Here is a 13,650-nt window from a genome sequence, read left to right as displayed (position 1 = left end):
TCAAAAAACCTTGGAGCAATTAGGAAAGCCAAGCACTCCTCATGTAAGTTTGGTTCACTTCTTGTTTGTATATTTTTCTATGTGCAAAACATATTTACCGCACTAATAATTTATGGAAGACTAGTTGGTCCATTACCCAACAAATAGGGGATTACATTGATCAACTGTGAGACAACTTTGACTTAGTAATGACCAGTTATTTTGAAGACTTCAAAAAGTTAATGAAGCAAAGATTAAGGATACTTGTATCTCTAGTGGAGCAACATTACAATGATGTTTGTTTCCTAATAGATGCTGACTACACTCATGTACAAGTAATTATTCATAGGGTGGGATGGCTAAGACCCTTACCTTATGAAGTGAATGTAGATGAAGCATCTATAGTCATCACTGCATTACTCATAGAGGACATAGACAAGAATGCTATGTAATTTGGTAAATATGAAGAAGTAAAGGCAAGTATAACTATCAACTTGCAAATTGCTACCATAGACAAGAAGAAACCTAAAATGATGAAGGAATTGGAAGAGCAATTTGGTGAAGAAGAAGAGGAAGAAGGTCAAGGACCTTTACAATTAACTAAGAGATAGGTGAAGACTAGGATGCTGATGAGGAAGAAGTAGAGGAAGAGATAAAGGAAACATGCAAGAAAAGAAAAGGACAAAAGAAAATACTGAAGCCCAAAAAGACACCAAAGAAAGATGAACAAAAGTTTTATGCACCTTTAACAAGGTCAAGCACTTGGGTAGCCACTTCACTAGCTAAAGAATCCAATTAAAAGGCAAAAGGAAGAATGATATTGTAGAGATGAGCAAGCCTACAAAGAGAACAAGGAGGAGCCTTAAACTTCAAGATGAATTAGATGAAGAGAAGATAAAATCACATGACATGGGTCAATTCAAAGTGGTAAGTTACAATCCCTCATTTGATATTGATAACTTTTTTGAAAATGTAAAGAATAATGTAGATCTATCAAGATTTTGACATATTGATTTTGATAAGTTAGATAATGGAGGAAAAAAATAATATTGAAGAGGCCAAATATGATATGATGGCTACATTCAAAAATACTCCATTAGAAATTGAAAATTCACTACCTAAGAACTTGTATGAGCGAGCAGAGAAAAAATGGAAATTCAAAATGATGACTAAAAAGAAGATACTACTGTAATGCCCTGCTAAGGGATCCAAAAGAAATAACCTAAAGTTTTACTAAGTTTTCCAACATTTTTTTTTTGAACAAGAAGAATAACATACACATCAAACACATAGTAGCAGAAGCAATAACATACAATCAACTAAAAACATACATAACAAGTTACATTCCTTAAAGATCCCATGATGTTGAATCACATTTAAATTTAATTAATACTAAGTCCATCAAATACCACATCCATATGAAAGAATAATTAAAAAGTCCAATTTCCATTTAAATAATATACATTTGTTCTGAATGCCTCTTGGCAAATGAAATTCAGAATGCTTAATCATCCACTGTACATGTCACAGGGTATGAAAGGCTAAAATAATATACATATGTAGAAATAGAAATACATCCTCCTCCTTAGATCCATGATACAAAGTATAATAAAATAAATGAAACTATCCACCATACATGATATATCCATCCATCATAAAAGATATAAACATCCATCATAAAATATAACCATTCATCATAATGATACATAGATAGAATGAAAGGAAATGCAGAAAAAGAATGCTCTAGCCATAGTGACTATGGACAGATCTCAATGGTAAGAATAAAAAGCACTACCACCCGACCACGTGGAACCTAAATAGCCCACTCCCACTATGCTGAGGAGATAGTCTCAAGTCCCAAATAGGATATCAATCCAAACATCAAAAATACTCTCTAAGTCCAGAAAATCCTAAAAGTATTCTAACTCAAGTGTTCCAAGATAAGTCAACATCTATACCCAAAGGCACACAAGACACATAGGAAACCTGCTATGTAAGCGGGAAAGTTTCATCGCATGAATCACACTAGAGTTACCCTAGCAGTCTCTCAAGACCCCAACCCCCTAGTGATCCCTACGTGGCCACTAGTATCCTCTCATATTGACAAGGCATACTATGGATGCAAGGTCGAAACCAAGAGTTCTCTCTACTCCCATCCTAGTCTATACTAGCACTTGAGGCATGGGTGAGAACATAAAAAGAATCTTATTAGCTTCATTTTACCCTTATTTAGTGTAGTGTTTTTACTTATTAAACAACTTACAATGGATTACCCTGGCAGCCACTTAGGGCCCCAACCCCCATTGCAAGCAACTTCTTGACATTACATATAGATAAGCTACCCTAAGCTCATGAAATCACAAGTCAAAGAATCATAGTAAAATCACTTCAGCCCTATATAAGTGACTGGAAAGCATCAAAAAATAAATCACAATACCCATCAATTCTCAGCGAGCAACTGAAAAGTATCCCAATAATATTGATTAACCATTCAAAATAGTAAAGTCAAATATCTCATAGCATAAATCTCACTATCCCACAAATACACTAAAAATAGTAGCCAATAATATAAACACACTCGTCATAGAGCATACCAACACATTACCATGGTTAAGTAAAAATAGTCAAGATCGATTGAGCATGACACCACACTCACAAGACTCTTGAGCCTCTGGTAGACATCTTAGGACTGGTCAACAATCTAATCAACCCAATCCCGAAAACACAGACAACATACAGGTACAAAATGTAAGTTTCATGTTTTGGTTTCTTTAAAAACATATGGTTGGGTTAAATATAAGGTTTCAGTTTTTGTTTTAGAGTATGTTATCAAGTAAAAATATTCTTCATTTTTCGTATAGTTAACCCATGCATTTGTTTAAATAAATTAAAGTATTACCCCCATAATATTTGAAATTAGTTTTCTAAAACACTCTAAGGGTAAATTATATATATATATTTGTTTAAATTCACTAAGATAAATTCTCATTGATTTTTGATAAATAATTGTAATTCTACTAGAGTCAGAATTTAAATAGTCTTCAACAAATTTAAATGGATCTCCAACCTTATTAACTAATCCTCATTGTAAATTAAATTAAATTAAATTTAAATAAACTAATAACCATTTAAATAACGTTTAATTAATTATTATAAATTAAAACTATTAATAAATTTTATTAATAAAAATAATATTTAAAAAATTTAATAAATAATATTTAAAAACTTTAAATAAAATAAATTTTATTAAAATCAAATTTTAAAAGAAATTATGTTATGCATTTTAAGCCCGCTGGCTCTTAAGGTAGGTTGCGGTCCACTGTGCCTGTCATAGGCCTGCGACCATGATAGTATGTAGTACTATTGTTGCTATAGTACCTGCGATAGCGATAATGGCCACATATGCTAAAGGTAGGGGGAGGCGGGGTTAAACCCCATCCTCCATATTAAACATTATTTTTAAATTTGTTTGTATTTTTTTTAATATAACATTTGTTTGTGTATAAATAAATTTGTTTTATGGATTTTGCAAATCCAAAGTTAAGTAAAACCAATTTATTTAAGAAACCTCTTTTTTTTAATACAAAATCCTAGCTTTGATCTGATAGAGGTAGCCCAACCAATCGGTTGAATTCTCAAATGAAATCTTCGCGTTTATTCCAAAACCCTCCCCGTTCAATTTCCAAATTTTAAATCTATTGGAAGAAAGATTATATTGATCATTTAAAACTTCCCATGTACATAAGAATAATCAAATGTACCATAAACTCATAATATAATACATTCGTCACAAGAATTATACAAACAACCATTTAACATACACGATGAAGATAGGAAAGAAAGAGCATAACAAAATTTAGCGAATAATCAGAAGTGTCTATGTGGACACTGATGCTAATCACTACACCCAAGAAAAATTGTAGAGAAAATTCCTCCTCTCAGAACCTTCTCCTTTCTAAAAATTCCTTCCTCTTCCAAAATTCACCCTCCTTCGAAAATGAACCCCCAAGTTGGGATATGAAGTTCTCTCCTAAAATTGAGGCACTAATTGTGCGTTCACCCAAGAAAACTCCTTGCTCACCAGACTTCAAAACTCAAAATGGACTTTTCTTTATCTTTCCTTTTTCTTTCCTATGCACATTTACTGAATTATTAAAATTACTTTATTTAATTTTTACTTGACTTCTCTTTTAATTAATTTATTAAATTTAATCTCATACACATATCATGCAATCATGAACTTTTAATAAATTAATTTCTTTTCACTTTTTTAAAAAAAAATTATTTTCGAATGTTTAATTGATAAAATATTTATTAACTTAAATAATAATAGTATTTAGCATATATTTAAAAATGAACTCTAAATATTATTATTAAATTAAATAAATATTATCACGTTCTAAAATTTATTCCTATAACTTTTATCTTCAAATTTAATTTTTTTACTTAATTAATTTCCTAATTAATTAAATATAATTAAATATTAAAACATCATAATAATTTCCCATTAAATTAAATCATTAATTTAATCTTTTAATTAGACTTAATTATTAGAAAATTCACCAAGGACTTATAAAATAAAATACAAAAACCCATCATAGAAAAAATACATACAAAATTAGACTAAAGGGTTATAATCATGAATTAATGTCATTTGACACATTCAGAAGGTAGTCAACTTAGATAATTGTCCTAATTTTGTAGGAAAAATGGCTTAAAGATTTAGGATTTGGATTTAAGAATTTATCTCCCCTCTCTTACCATTGAGATAATGCGATAGGGTATGCTCATCCTGACAATTCAGGGAATTTGATACCCGGTACTTGCAACCTACATAAAATTCATGCATGTACAAACACAATATTCTAAGCTAAATAGGCAATGGAAGGAAGTGGTGCATCATGTAGATCTCGACTAGTAGGTGAATACTACTCCCTTCCTTAACCACATTAGAAATGCCATACATAAAGAAAACATACATGCACACCATACACATGCAGTATGGGGTAAGTATCCATAAGAAGACACATAATAATCCATCTAACTAATCATCATTAATAACTAAAATCATTGAATAATCATCATACATACATGAAGTATAGAGTACCAAGTAATCTCATCATATATCAACTAAATCTGAAATAATATCTGATAATCTCTAAACAATGCTACTAATCATCAAACATAAAACTGGCCTAAAAGAGTTTGGCAATGATAGCAAAAATGTAAAAAAAATGGAAATTCAACATGATGACTAAAAAGAAGATATGGGAGGCTACTTTAGCACAAGTTATGCCTTCTCTACATAAGAATATGATTGAGAAATCTGTAGAAAAGTACAAAGGGAGATTTTCTCCAAAATACAGGGCTTTTCATATTTTAAAGAATCAAGTTAAAGAGGTGATAACCCAAAGTACATCACTTTGGAAATTAATCTATGGGTTGATTACAAAAGTAGTAATAGAGAAGGAAGAAATAACAAAGGAAGGCACACAAGAGGACACAAATGTTAATGTGCTAGACATCAGTCTTCCAAAAGAAGAGAAAGAGAGTCAACAAGGCTCTATAACTATTGAAGACATCACTAACAACACTACACAAAATGTCAATCCACTCAGTGATGATGAGATCAAGAAATTGGTACAAGAATTCACTAATGCATGTATACCATGTGAAAATCCTATATGGATAAGGGTTGAAGTATCTCCTAAGGCTGAGATGTCACCCACTGAGAAACAAGAGCAAGATACATCCACTGTAACACCACATGTTGTAGAATACAAAGAGAAAGAGTCACATGAACAACCAATATGTTGGTATGAAGTTTTGGAGAAGAAAGATGAGCTTGATAAGGATAATAATGAACCATATTCAATGACAAAAATTTTCATTGAGATGAAAGACAAAGAGGTAGAAACACTAGACACATCTCAACCTACTCTACAAAGCTCAGGTCTACCAATAGTAGTAGTTATTGATAAAGAGGGTTGTGTAGAAGAGAAGGGTAAAGAAGATAGCCTACACCCAACTCACTAAAATCTCTTGAAGATCATAGGGAGGATGAAATAGGAGAAGATCATAAGAAGATTGCTGAGACCAAGGAGTAGATGGTCATACACACACTGGTTACCTTGCTAGTTACTACATCACCTCCCAACAACTAGACTCTTCAAAGACCAAGTACTCCAGAAACACCTTTGCAAATATTAGTACCAAGTACTAGCACATCTAAGAGTTATAACGCTACATCATTTGAGTATGTTAGTCTGGATGAAGTGATTGTGTTCCCACAAATTAATCTTGCAACAATCACAGTTGAAGAGATGAAAGTTCTTCAAGAAGCTCTAAAATGGAAATCAAGGCAAGAAAATATCAGGAGAGAGCATAAATAGAAATAGGTTTTGCATGAAATTAAAGATATATTTTTATATGCTTTTAATATTTCAAATTCATTAACCAATAAACCTATCCTTGAAAAACTTGTACACAGTTGATAGGATAAAAGATGAAGACGTAGAGACAAATGTCAAGTTATTGGAATGGTCTAAAAATAATTTTCACACTAAGGTCATGGAAAAAATATTTGGTACCATTGAACTTAGATAGGTTGACTTGTCAAAAAAATATGGATAATGCAAAGAAAAATTTGGAAAATATATATTATCTATATACTAAACTTTGTAATGTTGATTTATTTACTCAAGAAACTCAACAAACTATTGATAGGTTGTAAGGAGAATTGAAGTCTACTGGATTTACACTGAAAACATCTCTTTCCACCAGTCAATTACATTTTTAGAGATTACTCCTTACATAGGAAAGACTTGTCAGGTTGCAAGCTAAGCATACCAACATTAGATCAACTTTGATTAGTATTTAGTGCATATTGACCCCTGACATGAAATTTTTGCAATGAGAGCTCACATTTGTCAAATCACTATTGAACAAAGATTGACTTGTCAACAAAGATGGAGAGTGTGAAAAAAACTTTGGAAAATATATATTATTTGTATACTAAACTTCGTAATGTTGATTTCTTTACTCAAGAAACTCAACAAACTATTGATAAGTTGCAAGGAGAATTGAAGTCTACTAGATCTACATTGAAAACATCTCCTTCCACTAGTCAATTACATTTTTAGAGATTACTCCTTACATAGGAAAGACTTGTCAGGTTGCAAGCTAAGGATACCAACATTATATCAACTTTGATTAGTATTCAATCCATCTTGACCCCTCACATGGAATTTTTGCAATGAGAGCTCACATTTGTTGAACCACTATTGAAGAAAGATTCTCATTTTTCAACTAAAGAATGCCTAGTGGACATGGAAGCCAACTTAGAGATTAATATTCAATATTTAGATGTAGCCAGAGATAATTGGGATTCCACATTGGGAAACATTATGCAAGTCCACAATTTTTTTTTGGATAAACACACTGTAAGTGTATAGCTCACAATGACATAAGTGTCAAAAAAGGGGGGTTTTATGTCAAGACATACATAATATAAAGCAAAATGATTTTTGATAATATCTACTCAAGGAGAGTTATAGAACCAAAATGCAATTTTTAATCAGGGGGAGTAACAAGGTAATGAGAAACCATTTTTACAGATTTTGAAATTTTGTATATAGACCAAGTTGATATTATAGGTTGTCTAAATTATGTGTGCTATACAATAATATATGCCATGACAAAGTGTTTTTGCCACTCATGTCAAAGGGGGAGATTGTTAATCTAATTGAGGTTTTGACAAAGTTATTGATGAAACACTTAGTCATTATCTATCAGAGTCAGTTGGTCATCACTACAACCATGCTACTACTTAGGCCAAGTAAATAGAGAAAGCTAAGCACAAGCATTCAGACAATACATGCCAAATTGATATGAAAAGTTAGTGTATGTTGAGAAAATAATTAATGTTGAGAGATAGTATAAGCCAAGAAACAGTATGTGCCAAGAAGCAATAGTATGTGTTGAGCCAATTAGAGGCCGAGTGACAACAGAGTGCACAGTTAAGGTTGAGCATTAGAAGCCTATTGATGTCAAGCAACCAGACATGGACATACAAGCTTGTAATGGAACAAACTAATATGAATTATGATATTGTGAGATAAGAACAAAGTCATATCACACATACCAAGGTAACTTAAGTATCCAATAAGAAAAGAGGAAGCTTAGAGTGGTAATAATAATCAACTAGAGTCATTGATTGTGACCTAAGATCATCTCCAAATGCCTATTCAAAGAGGTAAACCCTAATGGGAAATATAGAGATGTGAAGAGAAGTATCATATGTGAAGAAGAGTGAATGCTAAGAGAGAAGGAGGTATTCATGATGAATAATATGCTTAAGTGAAGGATCAACAATGTAGAACTAGTTGAGAAGAACAAAGTCATTTGAGAAGATAAGCAATGAAGGGTTAGAGGAGAGAAATTTGACTAGGAGGATCAAGCTATAACTAGAAAAGAGGAGATTTTTTATCTAGTAGAAGGGTGCTAATCAAAGGATTAGGAACTGAATCATTTTGACAGGTGTTACAGGGTAAATCTCTTAATAGAGTAGTCCTAATAGACTTGTGTAAATCTAATAATAAAGTGCTTGCTTAATTGTGAGTTTAAATCCTTTCATCAAGATAACCTAACAGTCTTGTAAGCCTTTAACAACAGACCTTTCATAGGGTATGATAATAAATTATGATAAAAATTTGTAGCCACAATTGGCTACACATTATTGCTACAGTAGAGAAGATTTGTGTGTGTCATGCCCACCCCAGTTTTATCTTCACCATGGAGGGTTTTTTGGGTAACCAACATCTTTTATGTTATGTGGTTATTTACATTATGCTATGGTTGTGGTACATAGTTATATATTTCAATTTATTTGATAAGTTATGAGATGGATGAATGGAAAAATATTTTTATGGTAAAAGTTTTAAAGTATTGATTCACCCCCCTAGCTCAAAACTTACTTTCCCATTTATATTTCCAATAGGTAGCTGTTACAACAAAGACACTTGCTATTCATGGAACTTAGATGTTTTTCATCTATGTTTGCATCAATGCCAAAGGGGGAGATTTTTAGCATGAATGTTGATGGTATTCCTATGGGGGAGTATCCTAACATTGTTGGACACATGAGTTAGAGGTTACGTGTTGCATTAATGATAAGAGTTTGTCATTGATGTCAACATACTAGTTATTTTGTGAAGATTGGCAGAGCAAAAGGTAGAGTTTGGCTTAGTGTAGTTTCAGGATTGAAAATCATCTTATGTACACTTGGGTAATGTTCTAGAGAGTGTCTAGATGATACAATTAAGAGAGCATACATAAATATGAAGTGTGGACAAAGTTATGATGGATTTGGTGAAGGTATCTTTTAGAAAAAGTTTCTGGAAAGTGAGTATTGTTGTTTGGATTGTATCTCCTAACAATGATGGAATGTGGTTAAGTGGACATCGACATAGGTGGAAAACATGTTGAATATTTTTTGGTTAATTGCACACATCCAGATGATCAAAAAATAAAGAGTTATTGAGATTATAAGATGATAGATTACTTTTAATTATGAAATTAATGTAATGTTATAATGTAACATGTAAATGTAATATCTTAAGTTGGCCTTATATTGTTATTGTAAATTGGGAAAGCCTCAAGAATGACTCAAGAATTTTTTCTAAAGTTGGTATTAAAGGAAAGGTCATTTCCTTAGATATAAAGTGTTATATGTGGTCATATCTATTCAATGTATTATGCAAACTTACAGGCGAACATGTTTTGGATCAAAGAAGTGATCAATATAGTTAAGGCATGGTGAGACTACAAGGAATTGTATTAGGAAAAGAAGTTGTTAGATAATGGTTATTCTACATTTGTATTATTTAGTGAGGAAAATAGAGAAGTTTTTTGGATAGTGGGACCTTCTATCTTCCTATAAACTCCTAACAGGGTTGGAATATCCTAACAAGGATAGAAATCCTCCTAATAGGGACTCATATGTACTAATTATATTTCATTGAATCCTAAGATGGTTCATTCTCTGTCAAGGAAATTTTATATCAGTAAATCATTTCTGGGGTACCATCCCCATTGAGGTTTTCTCTGTGATCAAAGGTTTCCCTAGTTAACAAATCTGGTGTTATTGTGTATGATTATCTTTTTTGGGTTGTTGCATCTACTATTTACATGTTTTAGAATTAATAAGGATATTGATATTATTTTTAATTACATAACTAATCCACCCCCTCCCCCTCTTAGTTATCTTGGTGGACTTTATAAAATTTCCTATATTAGCTTTTCCTAATTTTATTAAGGCATTTCAAGTTGAATGTGATGCAAGTGGTAGTGCAATAGGAGTTGTATTGAGTCAAGATGATAAACCTATTTCTTTCTTTACTAAAAAGTTGAATGATATAAATAGAAAGCATGTTGTGTATGATCAAGAGTTCTATGGTATTGTGCAAGCCTTGAAGAAATGGAGACATTTTTTGATGCCTAAGGATTTTGTGTTGTATATTGATCATAAGGCTTTACAATATCTAGGTAGTCAACATAAGTTGAACTAGATAAATATAAAATGTGTTAGATAATTGCAGAGTTTCACATTTGTAACAAAGAATAAAAGTGGAGTGTCTAGCTGACTTTTTGATGTATTGAGCAGAAGAATACCTTTGATGACTGAAATGCGAGTTGAAGTTCTTAGTTTTGATGATATGAAGAAGTTGTATGAAAGTGACTATTAACTAAAAATGTCTTCCCACCAAAAAAATGATTTTTTATGCTAAAGCCCACCCAATGGCCAGTTCCACATTTGAATATTAAAATACCAATGGAAATATGAATTAAGTGAATTAAAAACCTTATTTTATTTCCATATGAATCTAAGTTTATTTCCAGGGGGCTGCAACTTTCCCTACTGTTAGATCCTCCCAGATCTACGACTGTCACTTTGTCACTTTATGAAGTCACAAGGGTTTTATGGAAAGTGAAAAAGTGATATTGTGACATGTGGACCTTGTGATGTCATTCCCCTTGACATGCCACAAAAGTAAAGACTTGTCATGCTAGGTGGATCAATGTTAGACAATTGGAAAAAAAAAACTTTCTCATTTGTCAAGTTCTGCAATGAATTGGTGCATTTTCAGGATCGTCAGATGGATTAAGATCCATGACCATCGCTTTGTCACTGTGTAGAGTAAATTAACCCTTAATTAATGTGACAAAGTGAGAAGTTGACACCTAGTATGGTAAGTCCATTCCTTTTTGGTGGGCTGCAACAAGTTTTGGATGTGTTAGAGGTTATATGCATGGCTCATTCCTATTGGCCGAGGATTAAATCTATACACAACTTCAAGGTTTAATCTCTACTGTTAGATGGATTATAATCATATGGTTGTTGCTTTGTCACTAATGGAAGTTGCATGAATGATACCCATGACGACATAGCGAGGTTTCAAAACATGTCCACATTGGTAAAGGATTCGCATGATCTTATGATATAGACTATGTTTGTGAGATCACATGAAGGAAGGATTAAGCTACTAATGTTATGATATCTAGCTATTGTAACATCATAACAAAATATGATCATGAAAGGCTAAGAAATAGGCACGATCTTATGATAATTGTGTCGTAAGATTATCGGCGGTATTAAAGGGTCCTTCGATGCTATGAATATGGTGTATCATGAGATCATAAAGGAGTTTCAACAGGAGTCTGATGTTAAGATACATTGATGATCATAAGATTGTAAGGGTTAGGCTTCAGGTTGAAGATGATACAAGGGTTTTTTACCTTTTCTAATGATCATAGCACTTTGAGTTGAACATGAAGATGATTCACTTGTCCAAGCTAGAAAATAAAGGGATCTTTAATCAATGAAATTACATGAATGGTATAGGATGAAGGTTAAATGTGTTTAACTTATTGATATATTTAATTTGATGAGTATTGGGAACAATAAGGATGGCTCTTAATAATCATATTGATCTTTTTGATTGTCTCCAACTACCTTTTGTTTTCTCCAAGCCTAGTGGATGAATTTTCTATCTTCTTATGGCTGCGAGTTATCCATCTACCCAATCTTCAATTATGGTCACCATTTCTATCCCTTCCAAAGTTAAATATGTGTATGGAAATCAAATATTTTTCATATGGGCATGCACTTGAGAAAATCCTTCTGTATTAGCATTAATTTCTCTCTACAACTTGATAATAGTGGTTGATTTCCTAGCTTCTAGTAGAAGTTTCTTAGTTATGCTTCAACTATAAAAGCAAGTTTTGTACCCTTTCAAAGGGTTGATCTTTCTCTGATTCTCTAGTATTGCTTCCCATGTATACTATTGTAATTTCTTGTACCTCTAAACCATTGTAATTCTCTATTGTATCTCTTTCAACCATTAACACACTGTGCAAGATTTCTTTGCCTTTGGTTAATGTTCTTGTCTATTTTATGCAATTTGCATGATTGTATCTATTTTTGCATTTGAAAGATATTAAGTGAAGTTTCTTCCTATAACATTATTTTTTTGTCTGATCTACATGTGATTTTTGGAATAAGAAAGGTATGAATCTATATTCTTTGAGATTATGATTGGTTAACTGTACATTTATGGGTAGAGATAAGATCAAACACTCTATTTTGGTGCATCACCTCCTTAGAATAGATTAGGTAGTTTTCTTCTATGCATTCCTTCTCTCTTTTCCTCTCTAAGAGTAGTTAGGTGCATCCTAATAGTAAAGGAAGTTGGCCTTCTCTAGAGACTCAACCTCATAGTTCAAGTCCCACAGCTTGGAGGTTGTTTCTACATTTCACAAAGTTGTCCTTAGGTAAAAAAAATTGGACAAGGGTGCAAAATTTTGTGTCAACAATTTTTGGCATGCCCAATGGGACAATATTTAGAAGATTTCAAAGCCTATTGATGTCAAAAGAGAATAATTTCAAATTGATATTGAGAAGATAGTGTTGCTCTCAGTATTCTAGGCCTTCAAGAGGCTCATTTCCACAAAGGACTTGGTGACTCTAAACCCTTCATATCTGGTTTCCTACCAAGTTGCAGTGATTTTGTCCAAAGCTGAAATAGGAGTACCTTCTCAAGGTAACTTTTAGTACCAAGAGCTTTCATTTTCAAATCCTAGAGGAAGAAAGCTTAGAGTATCTTTATCACCAGTTAGTTGATAGAGGAAATACATACCCCTGTAGTATCAATCTCCACTCCTCCTATTGTAAGATCTCAACATAGAATACTATTTAATAATATCAATAGGTCACTTGCTTATATGGCTAGAGCTCATGCTTTTGCCACCTTTAATGGTGGAAGTCCTCTTTTGTTAGCATAAAGACATGGCACACCAATAGCTGCACTTAAAAGTATACCTGAATTTAATGGTGAAACTTCCATCTCTCCCTTGGAACACATTCAAGAGGTTGCAAATGTCTGCAATATACATGGTATTATAGAAGATGATGTGGCCATTAGACTCCTAGCTTAATATTTAAAAGGGAAGGCCCTGCAATGGTACAGGGGACTAACACATGGTTCTATAACAGATTGGGATGGGTTAGGAGTAGGACTATGTAAACATTTTGAGGACAAAAGTGACTATTTGTCACTTTTAGAACAACTAACCACTATAAAAAGAGCCCCCCATGAATATGTGATTGATTTC

This window comes from Cupressus sempervirens, chromosome 7 (assembly GCF_028749045.1).
Source record: "Cupressus sempervirens isolate cs-2001-9-10 chromosome 7, ASM2874904v1, whole genome shotgun sequence".
Taxonomy (NCBI): domain Eukaryota; kingdom Viridiplantae; phylum Streptophyta; class Pinopsida; order Cupressales; family Cupressaceae; genus Cupressus; species Cupressus sempervirens.
This window is presented reverse-complemented; position numbering follows the sequence as displayed.